This window comes from Larus michahellis, chromosome 3 (genome assembly GCF_964199755.1).
Source record: "Larus michahellis chromosome 3, bLarMic1.1, whole genome shotgun sequence".
NCBI lineage: Eukaryota > Metazoa > Chordata > Aves > Charadriiformes > Laridae > Larus > Larus michahellis.
In genome coordinates, this window is record NC_133898.1 from 25,654,003 (window position 1) to 25,674,830 (window position 20,828).

General features: G+C 45.2%; 2 long non-coding RNA genes across 3 annotated transcripts in view; both read left to right on the plus strand.

Moving 5' to 3' along the window:
• The window catches only part of LOC141740472 (uncharacterized), a 45,142-nt gene extending 35,977 nt beyond the window's left edge, over positions 1-9,165 (plus strand). For both annotated transcript variants that reach the window (XR_012586050.1, XR_012586051.1), the window contains 4 exons: positions 3,251-3,350; positions 4,616-4,789; positions 5,230-5,309; positions 7,009-9,165. This is a non-coding gene — a long non-coding RNA (uncharacterized LOC141740472). The remainder of the gene's footprint in view (positions 1-3,250; positions 3,351-4,615; positions 4,790-5,229; positions 5,310-7,008) is intronic.
• A 204-nt stretch (positions 9,166-9,369) lies between these two features.
• On the plus strand, positions 9,370-12,023 carry LOC141740475 (uncharacterized). The gene is made up of 3 exons (XR_012586057.1): positions 9,370-9,831; positions 10,235-10,458; positions 11,100-12,023. It is a non-coding gene; the product is annotated as an uncharacterized LOC141740475 (long non-coding RNA).
• Positions 12,024-20,828: the final 8,805 nt, after the last annotated feature.

Below are 20,828 nucleotides of genomic sequence, written 5' to 3' on the forward strand. Positions count from 1 at the left end.
TCCTTTGCAGCAGCAAATGAACCTCCGCTTGGTTTATCAGCGGCAGAAACTCCTTTCCTAGAGGAAATGATATTTTTGGTGAAGATAACTTAGCTGATAGTGCAATAGCCTGGGGGGGGTGTATGTAAAAACCTGCAGACCCCATAGCAGGCGTAGAGCATGCCTCCAGCAGCCCTGTGCATGGGGTATCACCGACTGTTTCACTGGGAGGGGTTCACAGTGCTGAGCACGAGAAGAAGAGTTGAAAGAAATGCTGCTTACTACAAAAAAATTTTTTTAAAAAAATTTAAAATAAAATAAAATCCTCCCACCAGCAGCACCACCCTTCCTCCAGCAATGACAGTTGGTTATTGCCGAAACACAGACAGCCTTGGGGAGGGGGTGTGTATGTGTGTTTTAAAAAATAATTTATATTTAGAAACCAAAACATTTCAGGCAAACAGAAAGCAAATTGCACAAGCCCTTGTGTCATCGTCATCTCCCCCCCACCCTCCTCCCTGTGCTGCCTCCGAAGTCTCATGGCTAAGAAATATATTCCCATTTTTACAACTCCGGCATAAAGGCTGGCGAGCGGGGATGAGGAGGGGAAAAAAAACAAAACAAAAAAAACCCCAAACCTTCCAAAAAAACCCAAACCAAAGGAGGCGCGAGCGCTTTCATTTATTTTGATAATCCTCCTCCTGCTCCAGAGCGTTTTGCTGTCTTTGTCAAAGTGAATGACAACAATTTGGCCAACTCTCTCTGAGCTGCACTCAACAGTGACAGGCAAATTATCAGAGGCCCTGCACTCCTTATTATCAGAGGAGAAGTCATCAGGAGGACGTGCGGAGGATCCCTCTCCCCTGTCACTATTTGTCAGTGGGACAAGGGCCACTGCTATGGGTAGCTGACAGGTAATTTCAACAATAACAATTACTCCTATTACTGGTGTCATAAACAATTCGCCCAAGGCATGACAATAGCAAAGCTTTATAATTCAATGCCATATAAATAAATGCCAGCAGGTAACAAGTAATTTAGCTCCAATCAGGCCTTGGCCCTGGCATTAATATTGTTATTGCAAGAAAATGGAAAATTGAAAAAATTCAATATGTTAATGAATTAAGAGGGGTTCAAAGGCTAAGGGAGGGGACGTGTGATCTGGGGGTGGGGAGGAAAAAACCAAAAGCAAAAGAGACAAAATCATGATTTCAGAACCGGCACACTACTTGGTTTCACACAACCTTATAACTAGTTTTTGATATAAAACGTGGTCTTGCTACGCCTGCCTTTCAGGTCAGGGCAAAACATGTGCAGGAACCTGAATCCCACCCCTTGCCTCCCCCTACCACAGCGCGTGAAAAAAAAATAAACTGAATTTAATGGCTTTGTTATAAACAGAATCGTATTTGAAATGTTATGCAAGACAGAGATTTAACAAAGGTTAAAGGTTTATTTGCAACTCCATTGCTTTATTGTCCACTTCTTGCATTCCTTTAATCTTTTTTTAAACAAGCTCTGTTAAATCAATGATTCTTATTTATCAAGAAGAAGGATTTTATTGTACTTTTTCTCTCCCCAAATGCCCTTCATAGGCCACAACACTCCCAGCCTTCCTGTGAAAATGACGATCGGCAGCAAATGAGCCCGAGTCCGATATCTCCAACTCCAACTTCTCGATCAACCCAATTTGCAATTTTACTATTTGTCCGGCAAGACAATGTGGCATCAGGCTGACAGCGGTAAAAGAATTTGAAAATCTCTAATTAGGAGAGCTGTGGAGCAATTAACGCATGTCAAATTTCACTTCATCAAGTGCCACTCTAATTTTCCCACTAAAAATTAATGGACTTTTTTTTTTTTTTTGGTGCGTGTATGTGTGTGTGTGTGTGCGTGTGTCCCCTCAAGGCAATGTTGATTCAAATCTGCTCAAGATGCAGCGTTGCACAGCTAAGCATCTTCTTGATTACAACCCGCCACACTTCTAACTGCTTTCATTCTCACTGCCACAGATACTTTGTCAACAGTCAAATTACGCCATGCTGATAACAATGCATAATGGTCTTCCTCAAAGGAGGCTCCTGTCATGGAGCAGCCTTTCATAAAAACCCACCCGTTTCTTCTCCGGGAAATAGATCTGGCTGAAAAAATGAAGTTTTTTTGCAGTCTCGGGATTGGTTGCAATGTAATTTTTTTGTCGTTGTTAATTTTTTTCTTCTTTTTTCCTCCCCCTCTCTCCCTCTCCCCCACGCTATAATTTATTTATTTTTTTGAGCTCATCTGAAATTACGGCAGGGAGCTGTTTGAAGAGCTGTAGAGAATGGAAAATATTTATAGTCACTGTTTGTACAGGCTTTGCTTAACCACTTTGCTCCACGACATTTTCAAGAGCAACATCCTCCTTCCAATACTGTTCATTTCTTTTTTTCTTCTTTTTTTTTTTTTTTTTCCTTTTTCTTTTAAGAAGGTGCAGGGCAGCATCTTTACATAAGCAGGAGCCCCGCTGACGTCAATGGGAGTTCTGCCGGCGCGAGGGCCGCGCGCCTTGGCCCGCTCCTATAAACACGTTGGGACTTTCTCTTTTAATGGATGGTATTTAGATTCCGCGCGGGGTCTTGTTTAACATGCACGTTTGCCAGAGTCCTCAAACATCGCGGGGCACGCAAGACAAATTGCCTTTTTGTCGGAGCAGTGCGGAGGGCAGGGGAAAAAAAAGCGCGGAGCGAGTTTTTGCCTTTGCCTCCCCGCTCCACCCCTTTTCCCTGGGCGATCGGCAAAAGCCAGAGGGTGGCATGGGGCAGGGTTGCCAACAAGTAGAAGTGGAATTAATAGGAATAATGTACTCCAAAGATATTTTTTTTGCCTTTGAGTTGCAGAGTTTAAATAAACACTCACAAACGTGGGGAGAAGGGGGGTGTTAGCGCACACAGCCCTTTCTATTGATGGAGTTATTGCTGCTAACAGAGAAGAACCACCCCAATGGTATGGGTAGGGCACACGCACCTTCATATATGCTATAAAACAAAGCCAAACCCACACGTTGCCTTTTACCTGAGCCATCTTTCCATCAATAACTTCTTTCTTGCCACAGTCAGCCAAGTGACGTGGGCCCTGCTCCACCTGGTACTTTCCTGTATCTTCCCTGTTTACAGCCACACTGTCCCCTCCGGGCACAAACATTGTGCAATTGACTTTCTCTGGTATATTTAGAAATGTGAGATTTGGGGTATTTGATCACTGAAATTTGGATGTTCCCCTTGGTGTTCTCCAGCTAGGATGGAGAAACGAGTCTTCCCCCAGTGACACAGAGGTCCTTGAGCATCCCCGGACCGACGGCATGGCAGCCACTGGGGCTGCAGGTTAATACACATGTAAGTGCCCTTTTTTTTCCCTTTTGTGTCCTTCCCTAAGCTTTAAAAATTATCATGATGCTTATAAACAAAGCAGAGATTATAGACTTTGCCTCAACACCCCCTTCTTTTTTTTTTCTTTTGGGGGAGTGGGAAAAAAAATGCTGTCGTAAAAATAATAGGCAGGGCCGTAAATTACGGAACGCAAGAAAGAAAAATGTGATTATATAACGCATCCTGCAGTAATCAATTTTACCTCCAATATCTGCTTTTGTTTTCAAAATGCTAAATAAACAATACATAATGCATCCCTCATCAGCCAAAACCATGAGGGCTCTGTGCTCAAATAACAGGAAACATATTCAATTTTCCTAACAGAAGACAGTTCATTAAGCTGTGCCACATCAAATAAAACTTTAATTTCTCCAGCATCAGAGTCGCAATGAAAGCAATTGAGGAAGATGAGCCATATGGTACTTCTATCAGCAAACACATATTGCTCATTCCCCCAAAGTTTTCTAATTCTGCTCCCCAGACCTGTGTAATATAGATAATGTGCTCTGAGCGCAGCAACCATGAGCTATCTGGTGTACACTTCTAATACTGTATTTAATGGGAAATAATGAATCATAAAAGCCTGCAGAAGACGGCTTTTGCTAACCTAAATCTCAGCTGTAATTTCATTGTTCTGTGCCTAAGATGCTGTTTGCCCTTTTCAAACAACAGCAGTTGAACATAATTATGCGGCTACAAACCTGGGCTGCAAAAAGAAAGCCTTCCCGATACAACCAAGTTTTTATTAACTCTTGAAATCCTGAGCTTGGGGCAAGTGCGGGCTGCCGGAGAGCTGCCTGTCAGCTTTTAGGGTTCATTAAAGCACGCGTTAGGCGTACATCGTGATTTCCAGCGCGTAGCCCCACAAATTGATGACTCTCATATCGGGCCAAAAATGCAACAGGAGAAGTCTATGAAAAATTAGGAAATCTGCTTGACATCGGGAAATCCGACACTTGTCTGCTCTAACATCTGTAAGTGCCAAAGCCGTACAACCTAGTAAGAGGGGGATTATTTATTTATTTATTTATTTATTCAAAAAAGGTAAGTCTATTTTTCTTCTTCTTGCCAGATATAAAAATTGCGGTTAGTGCCTTGAGTAAAGGGCCCTCTAAACTTTATAGTGTTTATCCTCTGCATATAAATCCGTAATGATCTATTTAATGATATCATAAGGTTAAAAGTTAAACAGCGCTGTATTTTCTCTGCCTTTTTTCTCCTCTGCCTCTTAGAAAGTAACCTGTGTGTCTCCGAGAGAGGATCGGGGCTGTTTTCTGAAGAAGCCTATAGGTAAAGAGACATCCGTGCACGCACACGAGAGGATTCACGAAGGCAGGGACGAGAATATAAAGGCATTATTTTGATGTGACAAGCCCTGCTTGGAAAAGGTCTTCGATTCATCCAAAGTAAGCCTCTTTCTTTCTTTCCCCCCCCAACCCCCCCACCCAAAAATATACGTGGCTAATTTAAAACATTGTCTAGATCTGCTACTTATACATATTGAAAACATATTTTAGTGGCCGTGTTTGTTTTGGCAATATATGAACCAAAAAAACCCCACAATTAAATTAAAAAGAGCGACTTTTAAAAGTTAGAGATTGCCTTTTAAAAGCTTATTAAAATCAGCATGTTAGATGTCTGTCTCTGAATTAGCTCAGAGGCTTGATTGCTTTCATTAAAGCTGCCTGTTCGGGGGCTGCTTGGTGAACGTTCAAGTCTAGGTTTTTTTCCCCCCTTCTCCCCCCCGCCCCGAGCTGCTTCTCGCTACTTGTCGACTTGGATTTTCCCTCCAAATTTTGAAAGCAAAACTCTGATTTTTTAATTTTTTTTTTTTTTTTTTTTTAAGCAAAGCGACAGCCACCCACTACCCCCGTGCAAACAAACCATCATGACAAAAATCACCGAGCCGGAGAGAGAGACCAACAGGTAAAAAAAAAAAAAAAAAAAAGGTAAAAAATTATAAATAAATATCTTAAAAAATAAAAGACACCTCCAAACATCTACCCTGACCGAACCAACCCCTCAAAAAACCCCACCCCAAGGCATCAAAAAAACCCAAGCCGTTTCATTGCTTCTATCCCATGAATGCCTTAAAAAACAAATGTTTAAACAGGTTTTTTTGGGTTTTTTTTTTTTTTTTTTTTGAAACGCGGCAGAAAAAACCTCTGCATGCTCCGATGGGTTACAATAACAATGCTCTATTGCAATGTAAAACAAGCTGGAGGAGAAAAAGGTGCTTTTTGTTACCATTTTATCAAAGCTGTTCATCTTCTAGCTGCAGGCAGCATTTTGCTGGAATTGCAGATATTTCTCTGTCCGGGCTCCTTTGTTTGTGCATCTCATTTGCATATATTTATCTCCAGCTGAGGGTGCTTTCAGCTCATTAAGGCCTCCCCTCGCATTATTTCATAAGCCAGCTGCTAGGAGGGATTTCACCTGTGGTGAGTGAGAAAAGAGGGGTGAAAAAACCAAATTCTTCATAAAAAAAAAAACAACAAAACATGCACACAAAAAAAAAAAAACCCCAACCAAAAAACAACAACCAAGGAAATCTTCTGACTCTCTTCCCCTATAAATGGGCACCATTTGTGTTAAACAGCCTCTTGTCATGATAGATGCCTCCTGGGGTCAGGGGGGAAAGTTGATTTGAAGGTCAGCAGTAAAACAACAGACAAACCAGACGCCAAACTGGTTCCTTAGCTGTCGGTGGGAGCAGCGGTACAACCAGGTCTTGAACCTTTTTCAACCTCTAATAAAACAGGGGAAGAATCTGAAGTGGAGCAACCAGGCCCCGGAGGAGAGAGTGGAGAAAAAAAAAAAAAAAAACAAAATGACAAAACCCCTACAAATAATATCAATATCGAGCAGCAACGGGAAACAACGGGGCAGCTCTCGGCGTTACGGGCACGCCGCTATTGTTTCACGAGCTGGGGAATTAATTCCACTTATTTATTTAAGGCGTGTCAACTCGCTGCCTAAACCTGTTTCGGTGTCAAGATGAATAAAACTTTTATGGCTCATAAAATAGAGCCATTCATCTCAATGGTCTTTGTGGTGCCTGGGTTGGGTTGGTTTCCCGTCCCCCCCCCCTCCTCCTGGCAGGCTGAGTTGGGCCGAAATCTCCGTGTCCTGGCGCTACCAGCTCGCTTGTAGGAGCAAAGAAAATTTGGAAAGGGCACGGCGAGCTAAACTTCTGGGTTTGCTTACAGATGGTAAAAGTTAATTCATCATAATCACACGCAAACACAACAAACCCCCCCCCCCCTTTATCCCCATCCTAAAACCTACAATGAATTTGCGTCATCTATATGGAGCTTTAGGACCAACAGGTAATAAAATACAATAAAGCCCGCTTTTTATCAGGGGGGAAAAGAAAAAAGATCCCATTAATTATAGTTCATGACTACTCTAAACCAAATGTTCAAATAGTAGTTGGAAATGATGCATAAAATCTCAGCATGTTCTGATAGGTTATAGAGTCAGTGGTTTATTGCAATGTAAAACAAGCCACAGGAAGAGAGGGTGGTTTTGTTTACCATTTTCATCAAAGCTGTTCATCATGTTGATATACTTATGCTATATCGTGACCCCTACATACGTTGCATTTCATTTATTTATTTTCCAGGTTGTTGCCACTTTTGCTGCCTTTGCCTCGGAGAAGTCGGGTAATTCTCCGGCCCCTTTGAAATATGTCTTGTCTGCACCGAATTTCTGCCGACAAACCAACCAATAGATACGGACTTAAGAAATATTTATTATCGTTGAGTAAGGTTTTCTTTTTCCTTAATCTGAGGCAATTAGTACCTGAATAAACACAGACTAAGTAATCTACCTACTCAAAAGGTAATTAGACTTGAAAAGCGCTGTTTGGCTCTACCTAAGGAAAGCACGGCTCTGATTTGATTTGGAGATTCGCTTTCATCCCTATTCCCTTTTGCCCTGGAAAACCTTTTATAAAATCCCTATAACTTTTAATTTCTCCCCATGCCAAACCCGGGGGTGGGGGGGTCACTCTCGGCCGTTGCCGCCCTCTTCCCCCCCAAATCTTTCACCCCGCTTTCTCATTTTTCTTTGCCTCTAATCTAATCACTAATTCCTTGGCCGGGCCAAACAGTTAAAAATGTTAAGTGCTTGCTCGCAATTCCTGCTGCCTCCCCCTCGTATCTGTCTCTGTTTATGGAACTGGGCCCTGTTTTCCTCCTGCTCTTGTTCAGCTGTAGGTCTGCAGGTCAGGAGACTGTAAATACACACAGCGCTGCCCCAACCCATAAATCTGAGCAAAGGGCAGCCTTATATATTCAGATAAGGGATGGAAGGGGGCGGAAGGTGGAGGGGAAGAAACGAAAAGGGGGGAAAAAGAAAAAAAAAAGAGAAAAGCTAAGAACAAGCAGACTCGGGGGCGAAGGCGGCGTTTTGCCAGAGAGACAACCCAAGGTGCCAGCCGGCGCTGGGGGCCAGCCTGCGGCGCTCCTGCCGCCTCCCCCCGCGGGGTGTGCCAGCGAGAGAGGGATCGGAAACGTCCCTCCTTCTCCCACCCCTCCTTGTTTGTATAGAAATCGTTGCAAAATCCATTTTATTACCTTTGGGGCAACGAAATTAAACCAGAGATTTCGAGGGCTTTCTCTCCTCCAGACCTTTGTTGGTCTGTTTTCTCCCCCCCCCGCCCCCCGCTATTTTATTTCCAGCACCTCCGAAGCTTTCAAGGGAACAGTTGTCCCCCCCCGTTATTGCTTCTCAGTTCCAAGGTCTTAGAATAAATAACATTGTTATTACTCACTTCACCAATTTCCAAGAAGAAATATTGCTGCAGCAAATGCGAGCAGCACTAATATTTGCAAAGTGATAAATGGATTGTTACATACCTTCCCGTCTGTGTGGCCTCCAGCCATCCTCCGGCCGGCTACATCCCTCCTTGGGGTTGGGAGGGAGGGTGCCTTTGAACTTAGCAGGGTCCAGACACTTCGTGCCTTGCACGAGAGCCTGCCCCCGGCCCCCTCCCTCGCCCTCGGAGGCAGAGATCATTTTTAATGGCAAGACCCCGCCAGAGATGGGACCGGGGAGAGCAGGAGCCACGTACCGGCACCCTTTGGCGGTCCTGCCTCTGTGGGCACAGTTGTTTGGTGGGATTTGTTAGCGCCGGGTGTCGCAGGGAGAGGGGTGAGAGGCTGGGGGCGTCCCCGCTGCAGGGTACCACATCCCCGGTGTCACAGCAAGAGCCACCTGCCCTTCTCCAGCTGCCAGCGCTGTGAAAAGCGGGCAGAAAAAGGCTTGCGGGGGAGAAAAATCATTTTTCAAATTGCCCCTGCTCTGCCCCCAAAATGCCTGAATGGAACCACAGTGAATACCTGAGGTACCAGGGGTACGGATGCTCGGCTGGGTGAAAACTGGAAAAGACGTATTCCCAATCGCGGTCTCCCTCACTGTTCGCCGAATCTCATGAATTTGCATGAAATTCTTGGGAAACTTTCTTACCCAACGCTGAGATAAGGGAGGTGCCGAGGCGGGAGCAGTCTTCGGGCCTGCTCACCCCAAAGGTGGTGGCTCACTGCATCATTTCTGAGCTTAAAAGGTGGCAATTGGAAAATTCACACTGAATAATTAAAAAACAATAAAATTGTGGATTTCTTTTTTTTTTTTTAAGAAGCAATTTTATATAGCTGCAAGACATGGTTCGGGCTCCTCAATTTTATTTAAAACAAAATCTCCAAATCAAATTATACCTGGGATGTGAGTCATGACGAAAAACACTCTGAATGTGTGGGAATTAAAAACAAAGTGAAAGATTTTGCTTCAAGACCCACAAAGAGTAACCTGCTGATGTTTCTCAGACCAAGCCCATTACGTTTCCCGGCATGGGACAGGGGCTGGCAGGGTTTGGTTTGCTGGTTTGAATTCCTTGGCTGGGATGAGCACCTCCGGCTTTGGTTGTCCAGGCACCAGAGGTGATGTACAAGCTTGTTCTCCCTGCACAGAGCAAAACTGAGCTGCGCTGGGAGCATCATCCCCACTCCCCTGTGCGGCTGGGGTACCAAAAGGTGCTAAAGCATCCTTCATCACGCCGCCTTCCCGGGCTTTTTATCCTGGTACAGCCCCTTTACTTCTCCGGAGGCTGGCAGAAGCCTTAGGAGATACTCACGTGCAGGTCTTGAGATGGGAGGAGGTGACGGATGTCTGCAAAGGTTTCAGCAACCCAGGGTGAAGGTGTCGGCACAGTCTAGTACGTGGATAAGTCTGTGCCCGAGGGGATGGGGAAGGTGGTAGGCTGACAGGCTGGGGCCATGTCTTTGCTTGGCGTTTTTTCCTAAGGGGTACCTCGATCCATAGAAGAAAGAACAGGATTCAAGGATTGCAGGAAGAAAGTGACCCAGAAAGTGTGGGCAGAGGTACGAAAGAGTCAATCAGAAGAGGTGGCAAAAATACATCTGACAGTTTTTTCCTCCCGATCAAGGTAAATACCATCTTTTTTTTACAAGATGAGAAACATTGAAAGGAAGTCTTAAGTTACAGACGAGGATAGAAAGTTCTTCAGGATGGGTTCTCAGGCAAAATGCATACAGTCCAACAGTATTAATAGAAAGCGATAGTCTGTATTGATTTCTAATCAAAGAATTAATATACAAACAATCCATAATACTCTCTCATAAATGTATATGTCTGTGTGTATGTTTATCCAGCTGGAAATAGACATGCAATTATTATATACATATATGTGTGTGTACCTATATACACGCACACACGCATACACAAATGTGCACGCACATATACACACGTGCACCTTATACACACACGCACGCCTGAAAAAACAGCTTGCCAAAAATGAAAAATAACAAGGGCTGCAAAATTTTTTTAAGGGAAAAAACTGATCAAAGCAGGTGAGAGCCGGGGCAGATGCATCGCAGGGAGCTGCCTACTGTTTGGAAACATCCAGAAATCTCCCTAAAGATTTCCTAACTCCAGGAGCGGGGCTGGGAATGCCGTGAGACCACGTTTTCTTGAGCGATTCCTGCCAGGCAGGAAACCCTGCGGGAGCAGCGTTTCTTGTGCTGCTCCCCTTCCAGCCCCAGGAAGGACACAGGTAAGAAGAAAAATCAAAATCATTGAATATATACAAAACATCTACATTTGTATAAACAGCAAGCTTTGAAAGGGGGAAAAACAAAACCCAATAGGTCTTCATTTTTTATTATTTCTTTTCCTCAAACCTCAAAAAAAAAAATCATGTCAAGGCAGTTCTTATTTTATCCAGACCAGTTCATAAATCCCAAGCCATAAATCCACATGATATCCTGGGCTGCTGGATTTTGCATTTGGAGCTCTGAAAGACTGATAGCTGAAAGATTTATAAAATCCCAGGTAGCTGGAGTGCTCCCTACTGGCTCCACATCTGAGGGGTCCCCGTGTCCCGCTTAGCCCGGCGAGCTGGATGTATGGGATATATTGTGCTCGAGCAGCAGGGCCCCCTCCCATGTCCTATTTTCAGCCATGGCGAGGGCTAAAATTTGGTCATTTGGGGTGGCCGGGTCGCGTTTAGGGACTTCTCTGTGCAGACATGGGGACAGCCACGTACTGGGGATGCCAGGAGCCTGCTGCCACCTCCTGCAAAACTATACCATGTGTCCTATATGTACGATTTAGCTTGTGTGGGAGACCCAACCATAAACAGCGGAATTGTTTAAGCTGTATTGAATGTACATTTAATTTTGTTCCTTGCAACAGCATTGAATAGGAGTGTCTGTTGAGCAAGAACGGGGTATTGCTGCTGGGGCCAGAAGACGATGATGTTTAAAGGGGAACGGGACCAGCCCCTCAGGAGGAAAATGGCAGCTGAGATGCCTCGGACAAAGTGCACGCTGCCAACAATTTAGCAGACAAAGCAGCACGTTCCCGTTCCCCAAACAGCGCTGGAGGATGCTGATGTGGTGGGGTTTTTTTGTCTTTTTCATCAGTTCAGTGGATGTTGCACGTAAGCCCATGGGTACTGGGACAAAACTCCCCCAAAACAGCCCTTCTGAAATGTGTATTATTTGTCTGCTGAAAACGTGCTTAAAGCCTTCCCTCCGTTACTTTCCTCTATCCTTCCGCGATGACCTTATTTGAGCCTAATATTTTACTCCAGACTTGCAATGACAGACATTTTTAATATGCTTCTGTTGCATTAATAAAAAGATATATAGATATATATATATATATAAACCTCACTCCTGCAGTTACAATAGTTCCTTTATAGCTGTAAGGATATTAACTAACATCTTTGTTACCGAAAAACGAAATTATTTGCTTTATATTTCAGATATTTATATTCATGGATCTGAATCCATTGAAGTCCACGTGGCAAATCTTCCTTCAGCCTCCTGGGGAAGGACGGTGGAATCAACCTGAGGTCAGCTCTGCCTCTTTGGTGTTTTATTATAAGCACATGGTCCAGCTAAATTTAGATTATTTTTATGATTTTTTTTCTTTTGGTATTAGTGGAAATTAAAGCATTGCAAGGGTTTATGCTCCCTGCGTGCTGCAAACATCTCTGCCTTTGACCAGCCACCTTAAGGAAGCATTGCGAGCAGCTTGGCTCACACGCCACGGCAAGCTGCTTGCCTTCTCCCCATCAGAATCCCCGGGTCCATTAGAAACAGTTACTCATTTAAGAGGTCAAACTAAACCAGACGCAAACAGACCAAAGCATTTACACAAGGACTATGACACACTCACGGCAGAGGAGGTTTTTTTTTCCTCCGGTTATTCTTGAAATCCAAAGCTTTCCCAAGTCTGCTCGTGGCTCTCACGAGATACCCTTCCCCTTCCCAAGCAGAACATATTTCTTCTTAAACCTCAATCTCCCATGGACTATATTTATGCCGTATTTCATCTTTCCTTCTTGCTTCCTTACTCTTTATCCCTCTTCCAGCTGGGTTTGAGTCATCCTGAGCTCAGGGCAGCCGAGTGTCCGGCGGCGGGGCTGGGGACGGGGTTCAGGAGGGCTGCCTGGACCCCTCACTGCCCAAACCCACCCGGGATCTGGGCTGCACCGTTATTTAATCCAGATTTAAACCAGGCCGGTTGGGACAAGCCAGGTAGCCCCTGTCCTGCTGCAGGAGGGTGAATTTACTATGCTTCGCCTCTTCGGCGTTTCTGGCATCTTAGTTTTGTGAGCTTTGCTTTTCTGTACATGCCTAAGCCCCCCAACTTTATCAGCGCCATTCGTCTTGAAATGCTAAGGTGGGCTTTGCTGGTCCTCATCAAGGAGATTGGGTTGAAATTAATCCCCTGGTGCAGAAGAGCCACCGGACCAGGGTGAAGGGCAAACGCTCATTCCTGTCTATTGATCAGCCCCTTCCTCCTGCGCTTCTGCTTGCAGTGCCTTTGGAAGCAGATGATTTCTTTCGCTTTCTAAACAAAGATTTGGGACATAAAATCTGACCTAACATTAATTTTTTACATTTTTAAATGTGCAAGTTCTCTTAAAGTTTCCTTTTATTAAAAGCATCCACATAAGCTCTTTTTCTCACCCTTTTCTTCCAATTCTGTTACCATTTCGCTAATTAAAAATGCTGTACAAGGACTAGTATTGAGCTATAGAAATGAAAGGTCAATACATGAACAACACTTCATTTGTAAATAATACGGCTCTGTAATCAATTATCTCATTTTCACAGAAGACATATTAATCTAAAAGCAAAGGATGGAGACATTTAGAGGATGTACAGAGGGGATCTTTAAATGTTAAATGTTCTTTAGCATGTGCTAAATAAAGGGTTTGGCAGAGTGAAAATGTAGTGCACAGCACTGACACTCCAGGGAGAGTCTTTAGGTCAAGTGATTTGTACCTTCAAAATAGTTCTCCATAGCACTGTAAAGCCTCTCCGTCGGTAGCAGCGAGATGGGCTAGCGTTATTTAGGATGATAACTCTAGCAGGGAAAATACTGCGAAAAGAAAAAAAAAAAAAAAGGTCATCTGCCAAAAAAAAGGGTGTATTTTAATAGGTGAATACGCACTGTTATTTGCTTTCCACGAGCAGCGGGAAGTGAGTTTTTCTACCCCTCCTTCTCCATAAAAACAGGCTTCTGGAGCTGAGACAGGCTCGTGTGAGAAGCTGGGCGGCCAAGTGCCCTCGGTACCCGGGGCACGGGCAGGGAAACGCCGCTCCGGGCAACACAGCATCCCCGTGGAGCCCATACGGGATTCTTTCCTCTTCCACGGGTCACAGCGGGAATCCACATACGGGTTTAAAAATACAACAGTTCCTGGGTGTTGGAGATCCCGTGCGTGACTTATATACCTCATTGGGGGAAATGACAGAAAATGCATTTCCCGACCTCAAAACAGCTTAGGCTATTCCATCAAATGGAAAAGAAAGGCTCTTGCCAGCTCTGCCGGGAGCCGGGTTACCTTGTGCGCTTGTTTACCGCATTTGACAACGTAGAGACGCTAGAAAGGGGAGGGATGAGTGTAATTTCATTTTCGTTTGTGCCTGTTTGTACTGGATTTGCTGTACGTCAGCCCCGCGCTCGCCCCAGTTTCCACCTTTAAAATTTCTATCAAACATATGTTGGGACTTAAGGGGAAAAAAAACCCAACCACCTCCCCAAGTCTCCCCACCCCCAGTTCTCGCCGTTCGGTTGACCTCATCCCATCGCCTGCGTTGCCCTCCTCCGTCCATGGCGGGGAGGGAGGAGGGAGGAGCGGGGCCGGTGGGGGGAGTCCCACCAATGCGAGCCCTTGTGCGAGGGGAGGGTCTCCCTCCCGCTCCCCTCTGCCACACTCCCCTCTCCCCTGCTCCCACACCACCCGCCGGCCAAATCCATTGCCTACGCCAGGGGAAGGCTAAAAAAAAAAAAACAAAACCCAAAGGAAAAAAAAAAAAACACCACAAAAAAACCCCAAATGGGAGTTGTTTTCAGCAGGCTTCATAATCCAAACCGGCACCTGGGGGGCTGGTGCACACCCTCCCATGGAGGGAGCACGGGGAGGAGATGCCCCTCTTGGCATCATTGGGCTTAAGGTTGGCTCCAAGGTTTTGCCTCACTCCCCTCTGGAGTCTTATTTGTCTCACAAACAGAAACAGACCCTTGGCACGGGATGATTGAGCAAGGCACCATCCCAGCTCCCTCCCAGCCGGCCGGGGGGACGGGAGCAAAGAGCCAAGCCCACCACCACCACCAGGGTGAAGGAGCCGAGGGCAAGCCAGGGTGCAGGGGGGCTTGACCGCCTTCTCTCCGCTGGCTGACACCAAGGGTAAACTGCCTGTGATGGCAAAATCCTCACAAAAACCTTTTTTTGGCTCAAGAGCTGGTTCTGGGATTGGCGTTGCCGAAGAAATGGCGGGCCAGCGAGGCTGCAAGCCGGGAGCCCCGTCTGCCTCACAGCGGATATTGTGGTGGAGCGTGAAGGTATCCACTTCTTTAAAAACAAAACTTAGGTTAGGATTTAAAAAAAAAAAAAAAAAAAAAGACGGCCCCTAAACCTAAATATTTCCAGCCCCGCGGGCTCAGTGCACACTGTAGCTGCTCGACCCACAGGGCCTTTCAAAGCGCTCCCCGAGCCTCCGTGCCAAAATAAATGTTACTTTACCATCAAGGAGGCAGAAGAATGAAAGCCGTAAGATGTGTGAGTGAGAAAAAAAGAGCCCAAACAGGAAAACCCCTTTCTTCTGATTTTAAAGTCCTGGATGATCAAGGCTGTTCTGCTCACTCTGATGTAATCAGTTTGCAGATACCCAAATACACGTCCAGCCGTGGAAAGTGCTCTCCCTTTGATTCCAGCAAAATCCTTTCTAATTCTCTTTAAATGTTCCAGGGCTTTTTGAAATGATTGCTATCAATGCCAACCAAATGCTTCAGATCTCTTTTTTTTTTTTTTTTGCCTGTCTTTAAATACTTGCCTTATTTTTTATGCAGCCCAGTTACCGCTGTACATGGAAAAGTATCTAGAAGAGATCTGGTTTGCTTTAGCCTTTATACCATATCGAGTTAGACACTTTAACCTTCCTTGTATTTACTTAGTTGCTTTAATATGATTTCTGTAACCTCTATACTTTCCTTTTTTCCATATAGCTTATTAAATATTTATAATACAGTAGCCTACACACATCACATAGGTCAGACTTTTATTTCATTAGGCCCACCGTAGCTATCTAGTAAATCATAAGTCACGTTCCCCCTAAAAGTTAAAAAACAGGACTGTTCAGGTGAGCTCGGACCGAGTTTGCGAGGGACTGGCTTAAAAAAAGCTAAGCTGGTTAAAACAATAGATAGACTTGTTTCACCAGAAAAATAATAGATCCCCGAAGGCAATAGATCTGCAGCGTTTGCCACGGGTAGGAACGCTGCCGGATGGTCTGTTATTCCCTCTGTGCTCTCCAGTTGCTCTGAGGTGGGTACGTGACCATCATTCAGAGCATTTTTCCGTTGCTGGGATGCCTCTTCCAGCCCAACTTTGAACAAGATCCTCAAGAGTTGGATCTTCAAGAATCACAAAGCCTTCTCCAAATCCATGAGATTAAAGGAGAGCAAGATCCAGGGCAGCTTTGGGGTATGTTATTTCTCTTTGTTTTTGCAATTTTTAGGATTATTATTTTTTTTTTAACCAATAGGTTAGGGATTATTTTACATTTTCCTGGAAACTATTTTTCTCCTTTAATTACAAGATGCCAGGAGCAGAATCTAGAAGAAAAACACCAACAAACATGCAGCTTGTAAGAAAGCCCTGATGCCTGCCATGTGGTTGGACATTTCACCTTGCAGTTAGCCATAAAACTTTACAGGTAAGTAAAACGCATTGACTGAGCAGATTTATATTTTTTCCCCTAGCTATTTTATTCAATGCCTTTTGGATCTTACCAGCTTTCATTGCAAGCCAATGGGGCTTTGGGCAACCTGGTCTGGTGGGAGGTGTCCCTGCCCATGGCAGGGGGGGTGGAACTAGATGGTCTTCAAGGTCCCTTCCAACACAAACCATTCTAGGACTCTTCACGCTATATGCTGTTCCGATGAATGGTGTCCCAAAAACAACCGAAGGGTTGAAGACTCCTCCATACCATACACCTGTCCCCACCCCTGTGTCTGATATAGGGACACGAACAACACCCCTGGCAGGCCAGTGCAGCAGCCACGGGCTGTGGCTGCTGGAGACCCTGTTTGTGCCAAGGCACAGCCAACAGCTCCTGCAGCTATGAGGACGGTGCCGCTGCTTCTTTCATTGTCATTTCTCCATCCACCCCCTTGCGCAGCCATGGCCATGCATGATTTCTCCCCAAGAGCCCTCATCCCTCGCTGCTGCTCCGATGCCCCACGCACCCCATCCCAGCATGATGTGGGATGCCCGGCACTGAAAAAAACCCCTCCCCAGCTAAATCCACCCCCACCTTGAGCTTCCTCAAGCGAGGGTGAGATCTCCAAGTGCCTGATCCCTTCTGTCCTCGGGCAGGTTTGCACAGATGTGCGCTGGGTTCCCAGCCCTGGTGTCAAGTTCAGAAAGAAAAACCTCTTCCAAGCTTCCTTCCCAATGGGATCATTTTTGTGGCTAATGTTCCTTCATGCACTATCTGTTATGCTGTTATTAAAGCACAGCTTGCCGACAACTGGGGAAGAAATACGCTCCCCACACTGTGACGCTTCCTCTGCCCGGCTCGGGAGCAGGAACCAGGCTCAGGGTGGCTGCCTCTCGCCCGCCTTCCTCCAGATAAACTTTCCCTGCAGAATGAAAAACGGTCATTTGTGTTTCAGCAGACCATAAAAACCCCGTTTGAAAACTTTTCAAGCCCTTTCCGAGTTGGAACTGCCTTGAAAGTCTTCAGACCACATTGCCATATGGGTCGGTGGCATATGGTTTTAGTGCATGCTATGCTGCCGTTCCCGCGCCGCTGCCCTCCCCCTCCACGATGGGACCCGCAATGCTGCAGGGATTTATTCGCTATAGGATGCTCCTTAACATCTCCTTGCACTCCCTCCAGCTCTGTGCCGCAGCTTTCCCCAGTCGTTCGCTGTGGTTAACCTCCCAACAAGCTGGTGGAGGCTCCCTGCACCTCGAGGTACAGGCAGCTCAATGCACACAGAAAAAAAGCGTCCTCTCCCCCACTCCGACATGCACACATCTTTTTTCTTCCTCCTTGTCCATCACAGGAAGCATTTCAAAGCAAAGAAATGTGTAGTCTGTTTCAGCTGTAAAGTTTTGCTTCATTTCTCTGTTGTGAACCAAAACCTTTTGGATATTTGTTTTTTTTCTCCTCTTTCTTCTCACTTTCAACACCACTTAGAGTGCTAGAAAGAGAGGAATTCATTTTTTTTGTTTGTTTGTTTGTTTAACCTTCTTCTATCTTTTAAAGTCCTGTTCCAAGTCCTGTTCCTACTCTCCTTCCTTTCCCTAGCTCCCTTAATTTTACCCTGCCTTTCCCACTTTGGAAAAAATATATATGAAAGTATATAAAACACTGTAATTGCCTCTCTGTGTGGTTTCAAAAATAAAACCAAGACTAATTGAAAAAGATGATGAAACACTTTATTTGGGAGGAAGGCGGGAGGAATTCTTCCTTTTCTCCTCTTGCAAATTCTCGCTTGGCTGTAGGGTTGAGTTTTTTTGCTTCCCCAGTTAATTTTCAGAGTTAACGCTGGTATTTAAAGACGCTGAGCTGTCTGTCCGAGGTGTGCCTGCTCCGGTTTCATGATTTAGGCTGCAAAGCCTTGGGGGCTCCACAGCACTGAGGTCCTCCCGAACCGTGGCTGGCACAAATGCCCACGTCACCATGACACGTGTGTGGACCCAGAAACACACAAGTGCCAGTACACATTACACGGTGTGCTCATCCATCGCCAAACTGCGTGTGGAGTACCTCCATCTGTCCTCAGTTTCTGCAGTTCATCTGCTACAGGTGTCAAATCAGGGGTAGGTTTTGATGGGGGAAAATGAAGAGGAGAAGAGCAAGAGCTTCACGGATCCATCCAGCTTTTTGCAAAGGGCAGCAGCTTTTTCTCAGGGGCTGCAGAAGTGCTTGAAGGAAGGATCATCTCGCTGCGGAGTCCAGCCCAAGAGGTGCCTTTCCTCTGCACCTCCTGCAGTAGTGATGTGGGCAAGCGGGGCTGAAAAAGAGATGACTTTTTGGGCTGATTTAGGCTTTCTTTATCTTCCGAAAAGCTAGCCTTTTCTGTCATCTGCCTTTAATGAAGATTTTTGTTTAACCAGAATCGCAAGTCTCTGCTGCAAGATGGTTGTGGTGGAAAATTTATAGCCTGCACCTGGCAGCTGAGGTTGTCACCAGGGGAGCACCTGGACAATGTGTCCTCTGAGACCAAAAGCCAAGAGGATGCTGAGATGGGGACACAGTGCTGACGGACTTGTGTTGTGCCGTGCTGCGCACCTTTCCCCAAACCGTCCCACCATGTCACAGGTGAAGCTACGCTAGCCTTGAAAGAAGAGTTTCCTTGGTTTCTGTGTTTTTTTTTCCTTTTCATTTGTAACATCACACAGAAATCGCATACCACAGTCCAGCTCCCCACATTTTTGCCTTGAGATGCCCGAACGCTGCACGCAAACAGCCTGTGAGAGCGCAAAACATTTATACCAAGGGTATAAAGACATTTATACCCAAGGGTTTGAACACAATATTGATCAAAGAGAAAGCTGTGATTTGCAAGTGCAATTGTCCAGGTAAGTAACCTACGCGGATGTAAAGAGGATAGGGCAGCCAGACTGTGAAAAAGAAGAAAGATTATGAACTTTAATAATAATAATAATAATAGTAATAGTAATAGTAGTAGTAGTAGTAGTAGTAATAATAGTAATAATAGTTATAATTAATAATTATAATAATTATTATAATTAATTATAATAATTACAAAACCACCAGGAATCACCCTCATCAATGGGACATCAAGGTGAAAAGATGCCAGACAAGTCTAGTCTACAGGGAGCTTGTCTTTCAGGGAAGCTTTCTATTGAAGTTAAGGTTGAAATCAGCCTGCTCTGTCCAAGCCATATGGCAGTTTTATTTAGGAAGATGCCTTTGACCGTGTCTCAGGTGGCTCTGAGCACTGTGGGTGTCAGCAAGATGTCAGCAAGGTTCACAAGACAGAGCCCGAGGCTGGGATGGGCCACGGGGGAGGTGGGGGGTGGGCAGCAGGGAGGCTGGGCATGAAGCTCTTGGAGGAGCAAGAAAGATCCTCAGCTGCTTTCAGCGCGCTTGCTCCAGCCAAGGAGTAGCGCAATGGCACTACTTCAGGTAATCAGCAACGGGAAAACCCTAGAAACCAAAAATTCATGTTGAAAGGCAAGCAGGACACGGCAATTTCTCCCACCTTCCCCTTACTGGGCATGGAAAGCTGCTAACCAGGCGGGTTTGTCCCAGAGCTCTCCTTCTCCATTTGTAATGAATACACTTTTTTTGCACCCGTATAAAACCAGTACTCAAGCAGACAAATCACAAGCTGAGGATAAAACTAAGACAACATTAAAAAAAAGTCCTTCCAAGGTTGTGTCTCACAGGTTAAGGAGACTTAGGTCCCACACACGAACTTTGTTGCTCATGTTTTGCACCAACATCCAAAGGCCATCTGTGAAGCTCTCCTGTCTCTTGCCCTCCTCCCCTTCCCTCTTTTTAAAATAATTTTGTTTGGTTTGGGGAAGAGGGCGATCTTCCACTGAAATCCCCATTGACTGTCGCCACGTGTGGTCGTGACAGTAGGCTCGTGGCCCCATCAGATGTCCTAGGACTGAGACCAAAGGGAACTTCTTGACCATATTTTCCTCCAGCTTTTTGCTGCAACAGGTCATGCAACAGGTGTTACCCCGCTCACGGCGGGTATATATGGCACTGGCTTGAACCTGACTGGAGCACAGATTTCCATGGCATAACACACAAAGAACAAACAGGTGCTCTCTGTTTTCAGAACCTTCAGAAGAGGCAGCTCTTACGGGCTGAATGTCTCCTTATTTTCCACATACCAGTCTCCCCTCGCTGTCATGCCGCTAATGTACCTTCCTCTTCCATCTTATGCACCCCCACTATAAAAATGATAACGCGAGAGGGTCTATACAGCTAATGCATCACTCCTTTAAAATTTACCAGATCTGAGGTTAAAAAAAAAGCACCATTTTTCCCTACTAAAAGGGGATTTTTATATCCAAAGACACAAAGGTAATACTCACTGCATTGTAGCTGCAATCCTTTTTCTTTTTTTCTTTACCCAACAATGGTGAAAAGATGTGATTTTTACAAGCAAATAGGAAGAAAAAGCCTGAACACACCCTGGGAACATGTTTAAGAAGTTGATTTATGTTTCATGCTGAGCCTTACACCTGCAGTTCAAGCAAAACTCAACTTTGCCGCCCCACAGAGTCTAGTTTATTAGGTATCAAGGAGTCACAAGAAGCCATGTAATTAAAACTGTAATTAACTGGAAAAGGAAAGTGCCACCTGAGTTTTGAGAGGCTGTCAATTTTATTTCCATTACAGCTCT